This window comes from Cyanistes caeruleus, chromosome 5 (assembly GCF_971803275.1).
Source record: "Cyanistes caeruleus chromosome 5, bCyaCae1.hap1.1, whole genome shotgun sequence".
In the NCBI taxonomy this organism is placed as follows: domain Eukaryota; kingdom Metazoa; phylum Chordata; class Aves; order Passeriformes; family Paridae; genus Cyanistes; species Cyanistes caeruleus.
The window spans coordinates 25,517,259-25,537,337 of record NC_141705.1 but is presented as its reverse complement, the minus strand read 5'-3'; the positions used below and the strand labels follow the sequence as shown (position 1 = coordinate 25,537,337).

Below are 20,079 nucleotides of genomic sequence, written 5' to 3'. Positions count from 1 at the left end.
ACCAGTCCATAAAACTACTTATACTTTTTTTACAGGCTGATTTTGTCACATTAAATAGAAATGCATGTGTCTTAACATGCATTTGCCATAAAAATGCACTTGCCATAAAAAAGGTCTTCAGCTGCGGTAGGACCTCATTTAGATTAGCCTTGTACCAATTATCCCTTACTGACAGGCACTGAGAAGACACTCATTTGTCAGACACCTGCTTAATAACGCTTAAGATCACACATAACAATATACTAACATTAGTCACAGTTAAATGCTTTTTAATGAAGGTTTCATAGGGAAATGTTTTGTTCCCAATTAATAAATTGGCCTTTATGGTAATTTAGTTCATCTGTATCAACCAGAGTGTTTTCTAAACCACTGTGGTGAGGTAGCACTCCCCCTGCTACCTCCTCAGGCTGCTCTGTGATCTCAGGAATTCCCACTGGGCTTTGGCTTTTGAGCAATGAGTGGTGAAGCGTACTTTGACTGTGCCAGAAATTCTTGTGTGGCTAAGGTGGGGGTGGCACCCTCTGTACCAGGGACTTCTGCTGCCTCCCCAAGGAGGGGAACAAGAGATAATCAGTCATCCTCTGACAGCCTTGGGACATTATTTACCTGAATTTTATCCTGAGTGGAACAGTACCATTACTGACCTTTTTAAGAACTCCAGCAATTACCAGCTTGGATTACAGCCAGGATAGAAAATCACTAATGACTAAAGCCAAGCATTTTGTGACCCTCTAAGCAGCTGTTCTAAGAGATGCCCTTTGAGCTCTTCTGGACTGCAGTGGATTCACCTCTCTCTTAGAGGAACACCTCTCAGAGCTTTGCAATACTTGCAGGACTGTCACTGAAAACTCACGGTGGGACCTGCACTGACACCCCCACTCCCTCCTCAAGGCTCAAGTCTCACCCACAGAGAAATGACAAGGCATTTAACATTAGTATTTCTTTGGATTTGAGGGTAATTTTTACAGGTATATCTTTATACATTTATTTAGACATTGTGTCTGTAGGTGTTTGTGTGTGTGAAGTGGTTGAAACACACTATAGCAAGTGTAGAGTGGATGCCATCTTGGATCTAAAATAAGTCATGCATCCTCTTAATGCACACTTTTTATTTCCTGATCTCTGTCCAAGTCATTCTAAACTGATTCTAATCTGATTTTCATTTGTATGCTCCATCTGTGCAGTAAGTAACAGAGTAAACCTTTCCATAGCACTTTGTGAAGTTGTACAAGCTTATATTAAACCTGCTTTTGCTAATACATTTGACAGAGATTTTGAGTCACCCTAACCAATTGTTTGTGATAATCAGAGTTTGAGCGACCAGGTACTCCTAATGGCATGGTATCTGTACTACTGACTTCTGCAGTTTTGCATATTTTACACAAGTTACATAAGCAACAGCAATTAGCTGGTCTCTATATCATCAATGCAAATTGATAGTGCAGTGGTAATTAATGCAATTGTTTATATCTGAAATTTAAATATTCTACATAATCTTTTCCTCTGACATTGTGATTTTGACAACTGTATTACAGTCTTCTCCACCAGCCTGCCAACACAATATGGAGGTGTTAAACTTTTTTGGGAATCTCAGGTTTCCTTGAAAATAGCTACGTGTAATTGCAGGAGTGCTTCAGGACTCAGCAACCTTCATTACCTGAAGTTCATAAATCTGCCTTTGAAGCATGTTTCTCACTCTTCATAGAGCACAGCTAAAATTGCCCAGTGTAAAATTGTTAATAGCATTGTGCTCTGGATAACCACAAAATTTATTTAAGCAGATAAATTAAACCCAGATGCAATCATAGTAATTGTTGTGTTGATGAAAAAAAAAACCCCAAATATTTTATTAGAAATAGAGTAGATAAATCCCAGACCTGTTAGTGGTTGCACTCTCTCTGGGTGGAGAGAGTAACTGATGGCTTGCACATGCACCAGAAGCTTAAAAATAGACATTCAAATGCAGAATACAGGGGTGTAATGGCAGGAAGGAGATAGCAATACTCTGAAGATAGGGAAAAGCTGCAATAAATCTGTGTTCAAGAGGATTAGACCTGAAAGGCCCTTGGCACAAGCAGTTTGTGGCAATGGCAGAACATCATAAGTGGAGGATTAATCCTACACTAGAAGCAGAACTATTTATATCTCAAAGTAGGATATGTTTCTTCCAGGATTTCCATTCTTAAAATACACTTTAAGTTCAGGTGTTGGCGCTAATTTATTTTGTTTGTACACTGTCTTTTATTCTACTGTCTTTACATTCTTTAGAATCATTTGGATACAAATGCTAAAAATGGGATTATGCAAAGAAGACAAGAAGTTAGGTGAAGGTATTTAATTATGCTACTTAATTTTACTCATGTCAGTACTCAGACATTCTGAGATGGAATGAAGTCTGAACTGCCAACAGGCAAGATAAATAGTATTTGCATAAAAGCAAAATCAACTGGTTTAATTTTTTGAAATTGTGACTTGGGGTTCAAGTTATTTGATCCACTGCTTAGCTTTTATTTTGATGCCTTACTCTCTGAATATCATATTCTTACTGTATAGTCAAGTTATTTTTTGCCAAAAATAAAATTATATGAAAAAAACTCACTGATGCCCATTATTTGCAAAACTGACTTCCTCAAGTAATACTGTCAGAGATTTCCCTGTGGAGCAGCAGGTTTTGTAGGAACAAATGTTAAAGCTTAGTATTTTGAGTTAAATAATCAATGAACAGTTTAAGTAAGTTCAGAATGAATACAGGAAGTGGATTTATGGTTCAGTATTTAGATTATTTCCTCAATATGCTGTCACAAATCTGATCCTCAATTCTTAGAAGAAAGAAATAGACACAATATTTAAGACAGCAATAATAATTAAATGTGAAGATGATGAGAGCTAAACAATGCAAATTCTATTGTAAAGTGTTTCCTTCATTTGGAGGTCAGGTATCAAATTTTAATATGTTTGTTCTTTTGTTGTGTTGTTTGTTCTGTCAGTCAACAGAACATAAATTATAAATGTGCATGAAGATATGAACTGGGATGGACTAATTTTTTTCCTTAAAATCTAAATAAAATCTTCAAATCAAATAAAGAATAATCATGCTTCGCTTAACCACTGCAGTGCTAGGGCTCTAGTACATGCTGGAAATAGACTTTCATATTCCAAGTAAAAAATATGGCTTTTATTAAATCAGTGTTAATTTAACTTCACTGGTATCAGGGAACTTAGTCCCCTAGGAACATCAGAATCAAGATCCGTATCCCTGGTGTAACTCATTTAATTTTTCTGAAACCTGGAAGAATCTTGATGTTTGAGTGGGGGTGTCTTGTATGGAGAGTTACTGAAGGAATAGAGGAAGGCAGAAAAAAATGTACATTTAATCTGCAAATTTTTTCTCTGTCCGGGCCATGTACAAGGTTTATAGTTATCATACCTGCTGACACCATAGATTTCCATGCACAGCCTGAGTGCTTGACCATAGGTGCAAAATAAAAAGGACCTTGAGGAAGGTGTATATAGAGAAATACCAAAAACCTTTATAATATTGAGTAAAGTGACCTGTTACACTCAAGTTGCACAAAGACTGGGCAGGGAAAAATGGGTCATACTATGGGCATGCTATTGTATTTTATCAATACCCTGAATTTGTCTGTTTGCTTCATTTGCCTCTCCTTCATCTTTGTCCCTTTAGCTGCCCATTGAACCTTGAATAAAACGTGAGCAGCTCAGCCATAGCGTTGGTTGCCGCGGGTATCAAGGTCTTGAGATAGTATAACTGCAACCAGAAAAGAACACATGGTGAAATTTTGCAGTGTCTTTCAAGGGCTGAATAATTTTGCTTTTAAGACAAGAAGAAATGCAGTGGTCAGTGACAACACCTCCCAACAAAACCACAACAAACTACTAAAAAAAACTAGAAGAAGAAATAACTAATAGTAGCACTGACTAGTGCTGTAGCATAGTATGGGTCACAAATTTGTGCTGAGACCTGGAGGACTCATTCTGGGTTTGTCTTTCCCTGTGTAGCTAGTAACATTCCTGAGAGTGAATAGACTTGTCAAATGTAGAGGAGGAATATTCATTTTTTTCTGAGGTGTAAATAAAAATGTCTGTTTTCAAGCAAAAGACAAGCATGAAAAGTAAATCTGCAGGGTGTCAAATCAATCAACTGCATTGGCTTGAAATAAGAATGTTAAAGAACAACTTAATGAAAACATGACTGCTCTTTCCATTCACATATGTTCTCCCCAAAAGCTACTGAGCTGTCTGCCTGGGCTGCCATGTTGTCCTGTATGTCCTCTGAGACACTTCTTATCCCATCCTTAATTCCCCCAGGTTATATCACCTCACCAGCTGCCAAGAGAAATGAGGCAGAATTTGCCTGAATTGACTATTGTTCTTGAATCAGTTCATTAGTTGGGCTCAGTGTTTGCTCTAAAGGCAGTTAAATAGCACCATATCAGAACAAAGTAGTGATGAAGAACTGATGAAGGCAGTTCTCCTACACCATGAATTTTGTCAAGTTATTCCCATGCCAGTGGGAATATTCACCACCAGTGAATTGCCATGGTCAGCTCATTGCTGGTAAGGTGCCTGAACTTTGTCTGAGACAGAAGTCCTGAAAGAGTCGAAACTATTCTTAAAGAATGTTCCTTGTCTATCTCAGCAGCAGAGCCTAATCCTGTGGTATACATTCAGGCAGGGGCAACCCACTGAGCACTGTGTGACATTCACCCAGGAGAGAAAGAATGGTTTGGTTTAACACCCAAACAGTTACTGGTTCTGATGTGGGATGTGTTAATTGGAGTAAGCATGTGTCTAGTCTTGCTGTTGTGGTCACTTCAGTTTGCTTCAATTAGCATTCTTTAACATGACCCAGGCACTAGTTTATCACATCTGTTTTGTGCCTACAAGGCTATGCAATGGTCAAATGCTCTTCTGCTGGACTGAACTGACTGAATTTGAAACCTGTTATCCATTTGCTGTTTATTCTTCCCCCAGCTCCTTGTATTTACTTCCTTTGCTGTTTTTTTGTTGTTGGTTCGTTTGTTTGCTTGAATGATGAAGGGTTGTTTACTGGAAAAGGTCACTGCTGATCTTCTGTTAAATATTCCAGGGTCAGAAATCTCTTGCAGCACTTGAAGCTTATGGGTTCTGTGATGAAGGCTTTCAGATGCAGCACCCTTTGATAATGGCGCTGTGATCTATACGACAATACTGCCCAAGAACTACCTGCAGCAAGTGATGTCTTCAAGCAGAATTCTTTGTCCCCTACTCTGATTTTTGTTGTAAAATATAACCTGACGGTATAATTCCCACCTTTAACCTCTATTCTGAATGCAAATAGATGTTATCAGGTGTGTTAAGCACATATTATGGAATGCTTATGAGAACACCATGCTTTTGTATTTTATGTCCTGATTGGCAGTTTAAAAAGGTTTGCCACTGGAGCTGTAGATCACGTTTTTTCCCCCCATATTTTTTTTTTTTTTTCACAGAAAACATTGATTTCTACAGTCACTGCAAGGTAGGAGTGTCTGAAAGAAAAGAGTGTCTCAAAAAACCCCATAATTTTCAATTAAAGTGCTCTGGGCATAAAGTATTTTGCGGAAGGGGACGTCACATTTCTGTTGTCTTGGGAGATTTACCTTGGCACTCAAAATAACTTTCAGTAAATCCATCACTTTTTGCTTAAACCCTTAATGTCTTTCAGCTGCCAGAACTCAGCTTCAGAGAACAGCTACATAGTTACATGGTTAAACAGCTGTGTAGTACTATCACAAAGTAGGGATGGGGAAATTTGGGAAATTACCCAAAATGCAGAGAAACATGCTTGTTTCTGCCTTTCCCAAGGGGAGACCCTGAAGCTCCAGCAGAGCAGTGCCAAGAGGAGACACTGGGAAAGGGAGAGCTCATGCGTGGAGGAGATGAGGAGAGAGGTAGCAGGACAAAAGGTCTGTGAGAAAAGACGTTGCTCTGACTGAATTAGAACCTTCTAAAATCAAAATGTTAAGCCATATATTTACTTTTTAAAGATAATTATAAGGATAATTAAGACCTTTACTCTGTTCAGTGTAGTGCATCAGAAATAGTTCAGAGTAGAGTGAAGATGAATGGTGGAAGAATGAAGATGCTTGTAAATATAAAGAAATAATAATAATTTTAAAAATCACTAAAATTTTACAGTGTAACCTTTTAAATACAAAAAAAAAAAATAAATTCTGTATTTGATGCTTCTAAGGCAAATTGCAGTGCAATGAGAATTTTTACTGCACAGCTATAAACCCATGAAAATAAATTTTACAATATAAATCCCAAAACGTATATAGCCATAGCAGGGCAAACAAGATACTTCAATAAAAAGTGCCTTAGCTTTGGAGCTGAAATTTACTGCAAATAGTAATTTAGTTTGACAGTGGAAGTATGTTGCAAGATAAAAAGAAAAAGAGCGAGCCAGCTTAGCATAAAGGAAGGTCCAAGAGAGAAATAAAGTCAGATAACTGGTTTTCAATCCGGTTTGAATTAAAAAAAAACAAAAAACGCCCCCAAGGTGATAAATCTGTAACTTATTCAATGTCTCTATGCAAACCCTCTAAGAGTGACTAAATGCTAGAAAGGTGGACATAATATCCACTGACCGAAACACCCCGCTTAGGAAGTCTGCTAGATGGCAGCAGTGATGTTAGCGTCCTCTGGCATGGTCACCTTTTGGGTTGTTTGTTTTGTTGTTGCTTATTTCAAAACAAAACAAGATTAGCCAGCAGCATACTTATTGTGTGTGAAAGAAAGGCACGCGCATGTTCAGTCCCCCCTTCTTTGGCAGAAGCGGAAACAAGGCAACATCTTCCATATGCAGCCTGGTTTGGAAGGCTTCAGGATGTGCTTGGTCAAAACAACTGGTGGTTGCAGGGACCAGACATACCTTTGTTGTTTTTGTTTGATTGTTTGTGATTTTCTTTTGTTTTGTTTTTTTCTTGGGGGGGTGGTGATGCCTGATCAGGCTAAGCACCTGTGTAAGATGTGAACTGCTAGAAGTTTTGCTGATGGTAGGTGAGCTCTGCATATTTTTTTAGCTATACAGAAAATTAGTTAAATTTAGTAATTAATTAGTAAATTAATGAATTGCAGGAAATTTTGATTGAGATTTTTAGGACTTTATGTTGAACATCATTTGAAAATACACTATTGTAGAGAAGTGCAACAGAGAGGGAAGGGGAAGGCAGCATTCTCTATAGGGGTCCTGTAATAAGAGAAAGAAAACTGAGAAGCAGAAAGAACCCTGAGGCAAAGGAAAAAGAGCTTCCACCTGTATCTGTAGTTATTTATATGGCTGTGCTTCTTTATAATGAACTCATGTATGAAATCTATAAATGATGTGTATCACCTAGGAAAGAGAACAGCAGTAAATGGCATCTTACAATATGACAGTTTTGTTTGTAACTGACTCTAAGACCTAATACTCATTAAAATATGCTTTTGTCATTTCAGGAGTTCTTAGATTATCAAGCCTTTACAGACCAGTCAAGTGATCTTAATACAAAATGGGATTGATTTCTGAGGGCTTTCCTCAGGTCTCTGGTATTGACTGTTTACCCATGTTCTCCCTTCCTGTTCAGACAGTAAGTACACTTCATTTGTTTCAGACAGGTAGTTGAATATGAAAACTAATAATTCCAGTCAGCAAAGCTGGCAGCACAATTATGTCTTGATACATATAATGTGAGGAAACTTGAGCGCTTCTGAAGAAGCTGAGTTGCTGCAGATAATCTACCATGTGTGGAGACTAACTCCTTTGGAAAACTGAAAACCTTGCACTAGGACTTCAGTGAGATGATTTTTGGTTCTGACAATATATTGGTTCTGCTGGCAGTGTAAAGTGTGAACAAAGATATTTGATTGCTTTTTTGCACATCTTTGCCTTGGGAGGAATGATGTGATTTTTGTATAGCAAATTGACTGAAAAAAATTCTCTGTCCTTGTTAAGCAGTATTTCCTTTCCCAGGTGCATCAACACTACATGAAGAGACTCCCATCCTCTAATTCTCATCCTTAATTTTCTCCTTCCCTGGAGACTAAAATCATTATTGTCTACCAGCAGAGTTACTGATGTGACAACACCCTGAATTGTCTTTGTGAATCTTTTTGTTGACTGGAAGTTAAATTGGCTAAGTAACTATTTCAAGGGGCTGAAATAGATTAGGAAGTGTTCACCAAAGCAACCCTCCTAAGCATCCATTAGAGAGCTATTGTATCTAGTAGGGAAACGGTGATGGTTAACTTGGAGGATTTTTATATATATATACACACACATATGTGGGCTTCTCTGCATGAATTATTTATATGAGCTTGTCCTTTTAACCTAGTTCTTCAGCTGGGCCTGCATAAGATAAGAGAGCGAGCCTCAGAGAATGAGTTGCTCATTTGTACTTAGAGCATTCAGTTTCTCCTGACTGCCAGCACTGATGAGTCATATGCAGATTTCATCCGAGTTGCTCACAAGTTTGAAAAGAAAATCACTGTTTGTGCCAATGAGATATTTTTATCCTGAAATGTCTGTTAACTAAAGAAGTATTGATAACTTTCAATGGGTAGGGGAGAATATTTTGCAAATGGACCTTTTGAGGGGGGAATATTTTCACTGTTTTTGTCTTTCAGTAGTAGCAGCTGTTTTACAAGGTGGGTAGCATCTCTGTATACCAGAAATGTCTTATGGGGAAGAAAAAACCACAAAGATTTTAAGTGGTTCTACAGTAGAACATGCTTATTTATTTGCTTAACAATTTATATTTAGAGAGGTAAGAATAACTTACTTAATGTTGACGCTCCATACTGGTTTATTTGGTTTTAGATATTCTTTATATCAAAAATATGATTTCACTTTTACACAATGATACTTGGTGCTCTTTTATATTCATTGAGTGCTGCGTGCACCAGTGATGCAGCAGACTGATATATAGTTGAATAGCATGTTGAATACACAACATCTGGCACTACTCCTCTGCAACCTGAACATCTCTCAATAGCACAGTATGCAAATTTGTTATAAACTGTGTGTTTTCAGGAATTAAATACACATTATTTGGGAATTAAAATATATATTTCACAGTCTAATGAAATGTGTATGTTCTGTAGGTAATATAGATGTATAAATGCTTTCCCCCTGATATTTTGGACGACCTTATTTTGTCTGTTTGCATTTTTTTGCTTCTCTTTTTTTAAAATTTCAATTTCAAAACATGTACATTAGCTTTAAAACTTTCATGAAAGGATTTCCTGGTCCTACTCAGAATCCACTAGGCATTCTAATTTCTTCTTGTGGTAGAATATTTTTCAGATGAATAAAGTACAGGACAGCCAGAAAGGTGGGTCTGTTAAAGTAGGAGAGTCCAGCTAAGTATTAAATTAGTTCAGGTTACCCACTCTGTGCCTTGTTTTGCAGTACAGTCATACTTTTTAATACTTAGCAACTTATAGGGCTGGCAGGTTTTGGTATCTGAAATCCAAGAAAAGACATGAATGGAATGTCTTGGTACTTTTTCACACATTAATTTTTTGCACATTAATTAGCTGCATTTAGAGTACTGTCAGAGAAAGGCTGGCTAAAGAACACTTTGATTTTTCACTAAAATGGTGAAGGTTAGCTGTGCTCGAATGGTGGTGCGAGTACATTCAGGAATTGCAAGGAATGGTGAAAAGTGAGCAATGTGGGGATGGCTCTTCTATTGGCTCTTTGAGCTGAGAAGATCAAAGCCTCAATAAAAAAAAGAAAATAAACACGTTTTATGTACAAAAGCCATGAGTAGAATGAGGACAAGGCTTGTTTTCCTAAGCTCCTTAAGTTTCAGGAAAGATAACAATGTATTTTTGAGAGTTTCCTTGCTCAGGCTTTGGTGTTGACCTGTATCAGGCCTTCTTTGCACCTTTTTACTCCTGTCTTGAGTAATCTCAGAGCACCAAGTGTGACAGAGTTCAAGAAGCATTTGTACAGTGCTCTCAGGCATGGTGTGACTCTTGGGGCTGTACTGTGCAGGGCCAGGAGTTGGGCTTTGATGATCATTGTGGGTCCCTTCCAACTCAGAATATTCTGTGATTCTGTGACATTTAATATTCTGCAGGCTCAGACTCTGCAGGCTTTTGTTCTCTCCTAGCAACACGTCTGCATTTGATTTCAACAAGTAGTTGACACGCAATTCCTCATAGTCGGTATCTGTTGTGCCTGTTTCTTCTATCTTTAGCTTCAAGAGCACAGTAGAACAGACTCTAACACTACTTTATTTATGCAACGCTCCTAAGGACAGAACAAGTAAAAATCTCCTTAGCTGACAAAGATGCTCTTTACCATAATGTTGAAATACTGAATTAAGACTGAAGCTTATAAAACAGACCAATTTTTCTACTTATGTTGTCTGAGTAGTTAAGGAGAATTTTCAGATAAAACCCAGGTTGTTTATGGTATTAAATTCTCATTTTGTGTTGCTCCATGATAACCCTTCTGTGTTGCATGGTCTCTTGAGTCACAAGTGATAGTTGGCTAATTTTACTTTTTTTTTTTTTTCTCCTTTTTCTTCTCACAGGACAAGAGGGAAATATAGTAAGGCATTGCTACTTGACTACTGTGTCATATTTTCTGTTGAATTTCGTGGTTTAGAAGTTCTTCCCTGAACTGTTTTGATTATATAAATCATAATAAATTCCACGGGCATTCTTTCATTAAGATAAACTACTAAAAATGTAGAAAAGTAAGGAAAACATTGTATCAGCCTGTAGAGTTTTGAAACTCTCATCCTTCTGCTTGCCATCCTGCATAATTTTTTGCTGTTTTTCTCAAGTCCAGTAGCTAAATAACATATTATTGCTAAGGTTTAGTGTCCAGTGGTTTCACAGAGGGATTTCTTTTCCTTCAATGGACACCTTATTTTTGTACTGAAGGATGGAATTTGAAACCTTTATAGGAGAAGGGTTTAAAAATGGGTTTGGAAATGTTACATTTTAAAGTTCATATATTGCATCTTATTCTACGTTCATACATTCTTCCTGCATCTAATTTAAAGATGCTTTGGAGAGGAAAATATTTACGTATACATTTTACTTATTGTTACCTTTACACAAAGTAAGTGCATACCTGGCATACCGAGAAGAACTGCGATAAGTTTTTTCCTTTGATCTTTAAACTCCTCTTGCCAGGAGTTCTCTTTGAGTATGTTAATACCTCTTCAATTTAGCAAATAATTTGCTTATACTGATAAAATTTCCTATAGGTGACTGAGTATAGCAGAAGATTGAGTTATTCCCCATGAAAGCAAAAAGTCCTGAACAGCACTGTGCAGTATTCAGGCAGATTTACTTATAATCTTGTGAGCATGCAGGCCTTTGATTTTTTTCTCTAGAAAATGCTTTGATATTTTCTCTGGCATCTTAAACATAAGCCTGACATTTTGCCATTAGGAAATAACAGAAAAAAGGAATTAAAAATGGAATAAAAGATCACTAGTGAGTGAAAGCTCATACATACATATCAAACAGCTATCACCTCAATGCTCACAAAAGATAGAAACTTCCACTGCCATTGAAAAAACATTTCCAGTTTATAGGGACACCTATAAAATATCCTCAAAGATCAATCTGGAAACTAAGCCTTATGTCCATATCATTCACAAACACAAGAGTGAAATGATATGGGTACAAAATAATTTTGAAAGAGCCTGTTGTTTACAACCCAGGCAGTTTAATTATACAGAACTCTGAATGGCTCTACCTGGCAGAATGGAGGAGGTAGTGACTACAGTATGGGTTGAAATATTTTAGATGAGTTTTTCAGGAAATACTGATGATCTGTGAGTTACAGCAATTGTTCTAACATGTACTTAGCCTGAAATCTGTTGATTTGGTTAGACCTAAAGAAAGAGGAGCATGTATGCCTGAAAACTTTTCTGTATCTTTTCAGTTAAATAAAGAGGTGCAATGAAAATAATATTCTTCCATGAAACACAACAATTATTTTTGGTATTTTACTCTTCTTAAAGTCCTAAAATGTCTAAGTTATTGGGCTTTTTTCTTTTTTTTCTTTTATTTTTTTTTTTTTGTGTATGTGTTAAACTGAATAAAGCTAATTCTGTTTATATCTTCTTTAATGATAACCACTCAGCTCATCCATCAGTTTGAATTCCTTATACTTAGCAGACAGGCTGTTCAATTCATCATCATGAATTCTGAGAATAAATAATATTTTAAAGTATTTTGAATATTTAACTAATACTAAGCATATGCACTTGCTATGCAGAGTTTTCCTTTTCAGAAATTTGCTTATAAGAAATTAAATAAGGCTGCATTATCACACCATATATAGTGTAATTAAATATTACTGAAACATCTGTGACACACCTTCAAAACAAAACCCTTCTCTTTTCTTTTTCTCACAACAAAGTCCCAGCAGGGGGCTCCCAGGTAACACAAAAATCTGTAGCAGTCTTAATACACACTTGGTGTCCACACTTGGATGATAGCACATATTTAAAAAATTCTAGAATTTGAGTTGAATTATTCCTTAAGAGTAGGGGTTTTTTTGCTTTTTAAGCCTTTTACTTAAATCAGGTGTTACTTGCTGAACTCTTTTGGCTCATCTTGAAGTGTTTCAGAGGGAATTACTTTTCCTTGCATCTAAAGGTAGATAGTGAAGAGTTGAAATTTTTGCTTTAGGTGTTTTAAAAATCTGGTTGATGCAGGTCTTGTGCCAGTTTAGGCTTAACTCTAATATCACCAAGAGACATCTTGGAATCCTTATGCACTTTAGTAATTCTCTGTAGATGGGTTAAATGTATACCCTGTATTATCAAATTATATAAAGAGCAGAATCATCAGTCTAATTTAAAGAAATAATTTTAAAAATGAAATATTACTATACCTTTCTAGAATCCTGCCAAAAAATTAAAAGTACTAACTTTATAGCTTTTCCATTTAGTTCTTTCAGTGGAAGACTCAACAGCTGGAGACCTTGTAACAAGACAATCCAGTAGCCAAATGTATTGGAAATTATGCTGGCTGAGGTCAATGGAATATTTCTTAGGAAATAATCTGACAACATTTTATTCTATCCCCTCTTTCCATATGAAAATCTGACTAGAGATTTGTCAAAAGCACTTCTTCAGAAGCATTTATTCAGGTATGGAAATATTTCTTGAAAAACAGTTCAGGACTAATAAAATAGAAATTGAGATTTTTTTTTTTTTTATTGGGCTCTCCAAAGGTGTATTACAAAGGTTTCTGACAGAAGAAAATATCAGGAAATGGGTTAGACAGTATTTGAACTAAATCCTTAAAATCTGTACAACTTTTCTTTCTGTCCCTTGGCCAGGAGTTATTAAAATTGACAAATGCAGCATTGAAAATATATGGGTAGTTTAACTGTACAATTGTTAGGTCTTTAAAAACCTGCTAAATATTAGCTCTCATTTTACTAAAAAATAGCTAGCTTTAAGATATATAGTCTTTTTTTTTTTTATAGAAAGGCTTGTCAATAAACCCGAGAACAAGTTTGAAACACCTCATATCTGCTAATAAACCTCAAAATATTAAGTTTTCCACACCAGATTTATTTTCCTGCTTCTTGATTTACACAAATACAATAGGACAGGACTGGAAGTAGATTTATGCTTCCAATATAGCCATTTGATCACACTGTCTCATATAGTTTACAAATCCATCTGTCTAAAGACTATGAAAACTGCTGCATTTGCAATCTCTTGTGACCCTGCTCTTGGAGATTGTTAGCAGAGCCTCTCTGGCAGAGACATCGGCAGCATGCACCAGAGCATCGGATAGTTAAACTTCCCAGGCCTGAGAAGTTCCAAGAGTTTAAACTTCCCCAGGTTTCTTCTGCTTGTGCTGTGATACATGGGAGATGTCAGATTACCCTTGATACATAACTTATCTTCTCAGACTATAAACTCCTCTGTCTGATGGTAGTGTAAGAGGGCATATAAATGTCTTCTTGGATGACTGGAGTCTGGTTGAACCAAACCCATTGTTATGCATGTGGCTTAGAAAAATGTCTTGGGCATTTTCTTGTGAATGTGAAGAACTGGACACTTTGCACATGTAGAAAACATTTAGTTTTGTAATATATAAGAATGAGAAATTTGGATGTGTTTTTGGATTGGTTTTAACTATTTTTTTCAAAGAGAAGCCAAATGTAATGAGTGTATATTCTTACTGACCTGACTCTAGAAAGGACCTGCGTGTGTTTTTTCCATTTGTGTGCTTGAATTTTATTTAGTAGTTTGGGTTTTTATTTTGTGTAGGTGTTTTCTGTTGTTAATGTACCTGGGAGTTTGTTGTTTGCTTTTCTAACAGAATTTAAGAAGTTGGAGCCAGTGTTTCTGTCAGTGAGACATGTTGCTGGTGTTGAGGTTGGACACTGACTGCAGTGTTACTCTGACCTGTGGGCAGGTACCTCAGCTAAGGTGAAACCAGCCACTCTGGGTGTACCCAGGCTGGGGGAGCTGCAGCTCATGTTGCTGCCTGACAACTTACCCAGAGTTTGAGGAATAGTTCACCATCAGCTCAGACTCCTGTATAAGTCACTCCCATATACATGTACCTACTATAGGTTTTAAGTGCTGAATAATTTTCAAGTTGCTTTGTCCACCCTTTGACTCCTGCTTTGAGCTCTGAGTAACTCCAGGACTTCTGTTATTTCTAGTTTCTTCCCTGGAAGATCATTTATAATACAATTATATTTGTAATCCAAAACTACATGAATTGTATTTAAAGCACCTACCTCCTGTCTGCTCAGCTTGATTTCCTTATCAATGGTTTTATAAATTAAAGCATTTTATTTGTCACATATTTTGCCTCTTAAAATGAGGTAATTTTTTTCCTGGCAGTTATAACACCGTGTGAATTGATACTATAGAAGAAGTGCCAAATATAGGAATGTACTACTGTATTTCATGGAGTAACTAATTTTATATTTTACATTTTATTACACTCAAGAGCTTGGCTATTACCTAGACTGTGAATTCTCTTGTGGCAACTTTTAAGCCAGGCCAATGATATTTGAAAAGAAAGGCTAATCCTCTTTTCAAGTGTAGATATTTATAGAAGAGTGAGGGTTAAAGAGAAAATATATTGTCTGAAAATATTTTTAATGCATTATTAATTGCATCTTTACTCTGTCCTCTAAAAATGGATTTTAATTTATTGTAAAATTACTTATAAACACTGCATTTGATTGCTGTAATGAATTAAATAAGTGCAAGGTTGCTCTTCACACTAATGTCCTTAAACACTTCATATGGTACCAGCCAACCTACTGCATGCTGCAGCACAGAGCAGACATGGCCTGATGGCTCTGGGCTTTTGAGCAAGGGCATGCCTCTGAGAAAAGCAGTCCCCATAACCTGACATCACACACTAATCTTCCTTTTTCACTTTTATGTTGCTAATAAACAGGCTGTACCAGCATTTGGTCAGGATTTCAGCAGCTTTCCAGGTAGTGTTTATTGGGAAAGTGCTTGTCTCTCTGAGAGAACACCTAAATTCACACTCTTCCCTCTTTTGTATCTAAGTGCATTTATCAGTTTGGAGCAGGTCTGGTAAAATATTTGCTGTCTTCCCTAGGACCTTAATTTACCTGCCTGATACATTTATTGCACAGAAATGGTACAGATTGACTCCTCATCCTATGCTCCTCTGATTTTTGGTTGAATAACTGTTTCACTGATGTCATGAATCAACATCAATGTAAATGAAATGAGAGTGAGGTTAGTTTTAAGCAGCTGAAAATGTGTATATTTTTCTTCAGCATTAATTGTTCTCAGCATGATCAAAATTAATAGTAAGCTGGACATCTGCAGCAAAATACAGATGTGATTACTGTGCCTTTTGAATTTTTATCATTAGAGGGAATTTCTTGTTAATAAATGTTTTTTTAATGAAGTTCAGGACCTGAAAAACACACATAATGGGGTATGTACCTCATGTATGGTAATATGAAATATACTAAAATATGCTAACATATTAAGACTCAGCACAGATCTATTTTATGTATCTGTATATATTTTCTTATATAAAAACATATACTAAGTAAGCTGTACTGCTAAAATATATTCCAGCTATATAAGTTAAATTGCAGTGGTTTTTAAAATGTTTTTGCCTTTTTCTTTCAAAAATACAATTAACTGTATATGTCCATTTGGTGTTCCTTGCAAAGTATAAGAGGTAAGAAATGTGCTAAAAACCAGTATTTCAGGGAAAAAGCAAATATTATGACATTATTCAAACTTAAGCACTAACTTTCAGAAGATGCAGATTAGGTGTGTGGTGCTTCAATTGTGTGTATCTACCTGGCTACACTGAAACAACAGGAGTTACATGGCTCAGTTATGAAAAGCTTGTGGGGATTTTCTGTCTGGTTATTCAATTGAAATATATATCTCTGCATCTGAGCTTTTACTGTGTGTAGAGGAGAAAGCTGAGGTAGTAAATAAGCAAAAATTTCTTTCTCATTTAATGCTTACCCCTTCAAAGCAAGTAAAGAAGGAAATACTTGTAAAAACTTGCCTATACTATTGGATAAAGTGATTCTTAGAGTGTGTATATAAATTTATTTGAAATAACTCCTGATCATAAGTACTATTCTCGGTCATTAAATTATTTTTTCACTTGTTTTTTGTCCCCCAGTATGTTTGAGCTAACTATAACAGTGTTACTCATACATACTAGAGATAAGCTTTAGTGGGACTGGAATTCTTTTAAAAGTAAGACAGTAAAAAAAATTGAAGACTATTTTATTTAGAAGTGTATTTTTGATGCAGATCAGACTGACAGTGAAGAAAGTAATAATTTCAAAGTATTGGAATACATTTGCATTTCTGATATGGGAGAAAAGGACGACTTGCTCAGATTTGGTAGGCAGAACACAGCCTGTAAGATAGAGGATAAGAAAATCATCCAAAATCTATTTATACCAAGATAGTAAGAGATGGTGTGCTGCCTAGAAAATATGTAACTCATACACTGCAGTACCTTTCAGCTCTAAAATTAAGAATTTGTTAAATATTGTCTAATAATGTTTTCATTTATTCTTTTGATAGTATTAATGAGGTTAAATGGTTATAGGTTAAAAATATACTTAAATAGTTGACATATAATTTCAGTAATCTGAATTTGTTCTAGACCCTGCTTGAATTAAGTCATCTCTGAAAAAAGCTTAGTGGGCTTTGCACTACAAAATGCTTATTTAGTTCTTCAAAGTGCTGTACTTAATAGCTGCAATCAATTACAGCATCTAAAGCTTGTGTTCAAGGCCTGTGAAGCCAGTTGAGACTCCACCAGACTGCTTATGTACTTCAACTACTGATTACAGGAGCCAGTGCTCATATATTTAAAGCTGAGTCCATGTTTAGTACTTGTGTGTTTCTGCTGGTTTTTTTAATAAACTCTCTATAAAGGCCGGTCCAACCTGAAGTACTTCCTCATCTTTCCTATATATTTAATGTTCCCTATGTTATGTATTCAAAAATCCTATGTAACATGGATTAAAAACCAAGTTGGGTAAAACTAGAGGAAAAAGTTCTGAATCAAATACAGGGAATTATTTGATAACTCAATGTATGGAGTTTATGAATAGTTGCTCCCTTCTGCCAATAGTTGCATGCTTCTGCCATGTCTGCTGTACCCTGGGGGTACAAGGGGGGAGGCCTGCTACACATGCAGGGAACATACACTGGAGGGAATTCAGTTTGGGTGCATCCTCTCCTCAGGGGTGAGGAAAGCACCTCTCTTAGGGATGGGCAGCTGCTGGATTCACCCTGGCTTTTTCTGAGGCTAATGGTGCTAAAGGAAGAGAGCAAGGCTGTCTCTGAGTTACAACAGGGACTCACCTAGCCTGGTGGCCAGAGAGGACCCTAACTTTCTTCCTTTTCCTTGCAGTTTTCAGCCCTTCTTTTCAATTTGTGCTATTTATTAACTACCAAATTGCCACTTACATTTATTGAGCCTGCCAGCTCCATTTTGTGTTTGATGCTGAATAAAACTGTAGTGTTTTGGAAGAAACTTTTGGGCTTGCATATAGAAGCCCATAAGCAGCTGGAGTTTTTCTGATTTACCTACAGTAGTAAAAGTAGTAAAAGTCTACATAAATGACATCCCATAAGTTTTAGGTGTTGAACTCACTTTTGTCTTAAAATTTCCTCAGTTTCATCTGTGTGCTTTCATTTATATAGTACTACAATGACATGTGCCTCAGATATTCTTAATCAAATGATGTTACAGAATTATTAAATCTTTGGTATGTTGATTGATATGTTTAATTTTATATAATAAATGTGAGTAAATTAGTAATGAGATTGCATGGAGATATTTAAAAGTCGTGTAGATATGGCATTTAGGGATGTGGTTTAGTGGTAGACATAGCAGTGTGAGGTTAATGGTTGCACTTGATGATCTTAAAGGACCTTTCCAACCTAAACAATTCTATGATTCTGTGATCATCTTGCAGCAGCCATGCCATGGCCTTAGAATTGGGTTACAGGCCAGGAAGAGGAGATGACCATAGGATTGACAGAGCGACACAGACAATTCAAACAGCCTGCAACAGCTGAAGGGACAAAGAAGACAATCTTTTTGCCTCAGGATGAATTTGCCATGTCCTCTTCCTCCATTCTTTCATTCTGAGTTAAAGGAATGCTCCTAGCAGTGCACTGCCTGTGAAAAGAGGTTGTGCTGACTGCCCAGCAGGCACATATGCTTGTTTAAAGTTCTGTTGGGAAGAAAGTTTGCAGACAGTGCAGTGTGATCTGTTGCAGTCTGAACATGCATCCACAATGTGCATCTGAACTTCTCCCCTCATCCCTACCCCTTACTAGTGAAAACTGACCCTCCAAAATGGAAATGTTTTGGGAAGTGGAAGAAATGATGAATAATTTATTGATTTATTTTTGCGAAGTTCTTGTATATTTTTAGGGTTTAAAAATATAAAGGGAGTCAGTCCCAAATTGGTTCTAGTGAGTCTTCAAATGCTCACTGCTAAATCTTTTCCCATTGATGCATGGAAAAAAATATTTTTTGTAGGATTTTCAAAATTATAATCTAATAAAACACTGCTTTATAATTTGCTCTGTATTTTTTCTGTAGTGAAATAAAGTGTAGTTTTTTATTTCACTATCTAGATGGCACAGCTTTTTCTCATTTAGAAGAACTGTAGTCTGTTTTTTGGCTGACCTGTTTAGTAACGCAAGTAGGACAATCTATTGAGTACCAGTGTAAATCGGCTACTTGTTGCCATGATGAGTTGTCCTCAAAAGGACTCAATAACTGACTCTTTAAGGAAATCCAGGAAGGTGTTTAGAGGAAAGCCAAAATTCCATAGTCCCAAATCATGGCAATGCAAAAGCAATCCACAAACTGTTAAAATTTCACTGCAATAAAATAATTAAACAACTGTATAGTGAATTTCTTTAATAACACCCTCAGCTACATTGCCAAAATTGAGATAGTAAAAAGTTAAGTCTCCACTTAAATTTACTTTCAAGATCATACTAAAAACTAAACATTCTGCATTTAAATACAGCTTTTCTGGCATTCCACCTCTAGGATATGCTTCCATTGATATTGCATGAATAAATGGTTAGCAAATCCACTCTTAAATGGATCAATTCTTGTTTGTGAATTGGTGGAAGGTAAGTGAATTTGTCTGCCAGTGTTTGCATCACAGAAAACTTTGTGTAAGAAGTGGTAAAAAAAATCCTTATGTTGAAGACAAAGATTATTCTCCCCTTGCAATTGTAGCAGTGCCTAGAGAAGCGGGATCCTCTTCTGCACGAATATAAAAATGTGTGGTCTCACTGAAACCACTGAACTGCTCTAATCAAAGGTGGGTTTGTATCTGATCATCAGAAGAGATGTTGTGTTGCTGTGTAAGGGTGTTGCTGAAGGTATGTTACACTTCTTAACAATTAACTCTTCTTGAAGACATGCTTCTTCCAATACACGTGAAATTCTGCTGTTGTTTATTGTGAGGCAATGTCATGATAAAAGAACAGATGTCTCCAAAACAACATGGTGTCATTTTTCTGCTTGTGAAAA

General features: G+C 36.4%; 1 protein-coding gene and 1 long non-coding RNA gene across 6 annotated transcripts in view; one reads left to right on the top strand and one right to left on the bottom strand.

Annotated features, from left to right (window-relative positions):
* Positions 1–20,079, bottom strand: part of GABRB1 (gamma-aminobutyric acid type A receptor subunit beta1) — a 117,194-nt gene that overhangs the window by 32,329 nt on the left and 64,786 nt on the right. The window lies entirely within an intron of this gene.
* On the top strand, positions 5,781–19,158 carry LOC111928050 (uncharacterized). Its single transcript, XR_002863887.2, has 3 exons — positions 5,781–5,948; positions 7,483–7,613; positions 18,494–19,158. It is a non-coding gene; the product is annotated as an uncharacterized LOC111928050 (long non-coding RNA).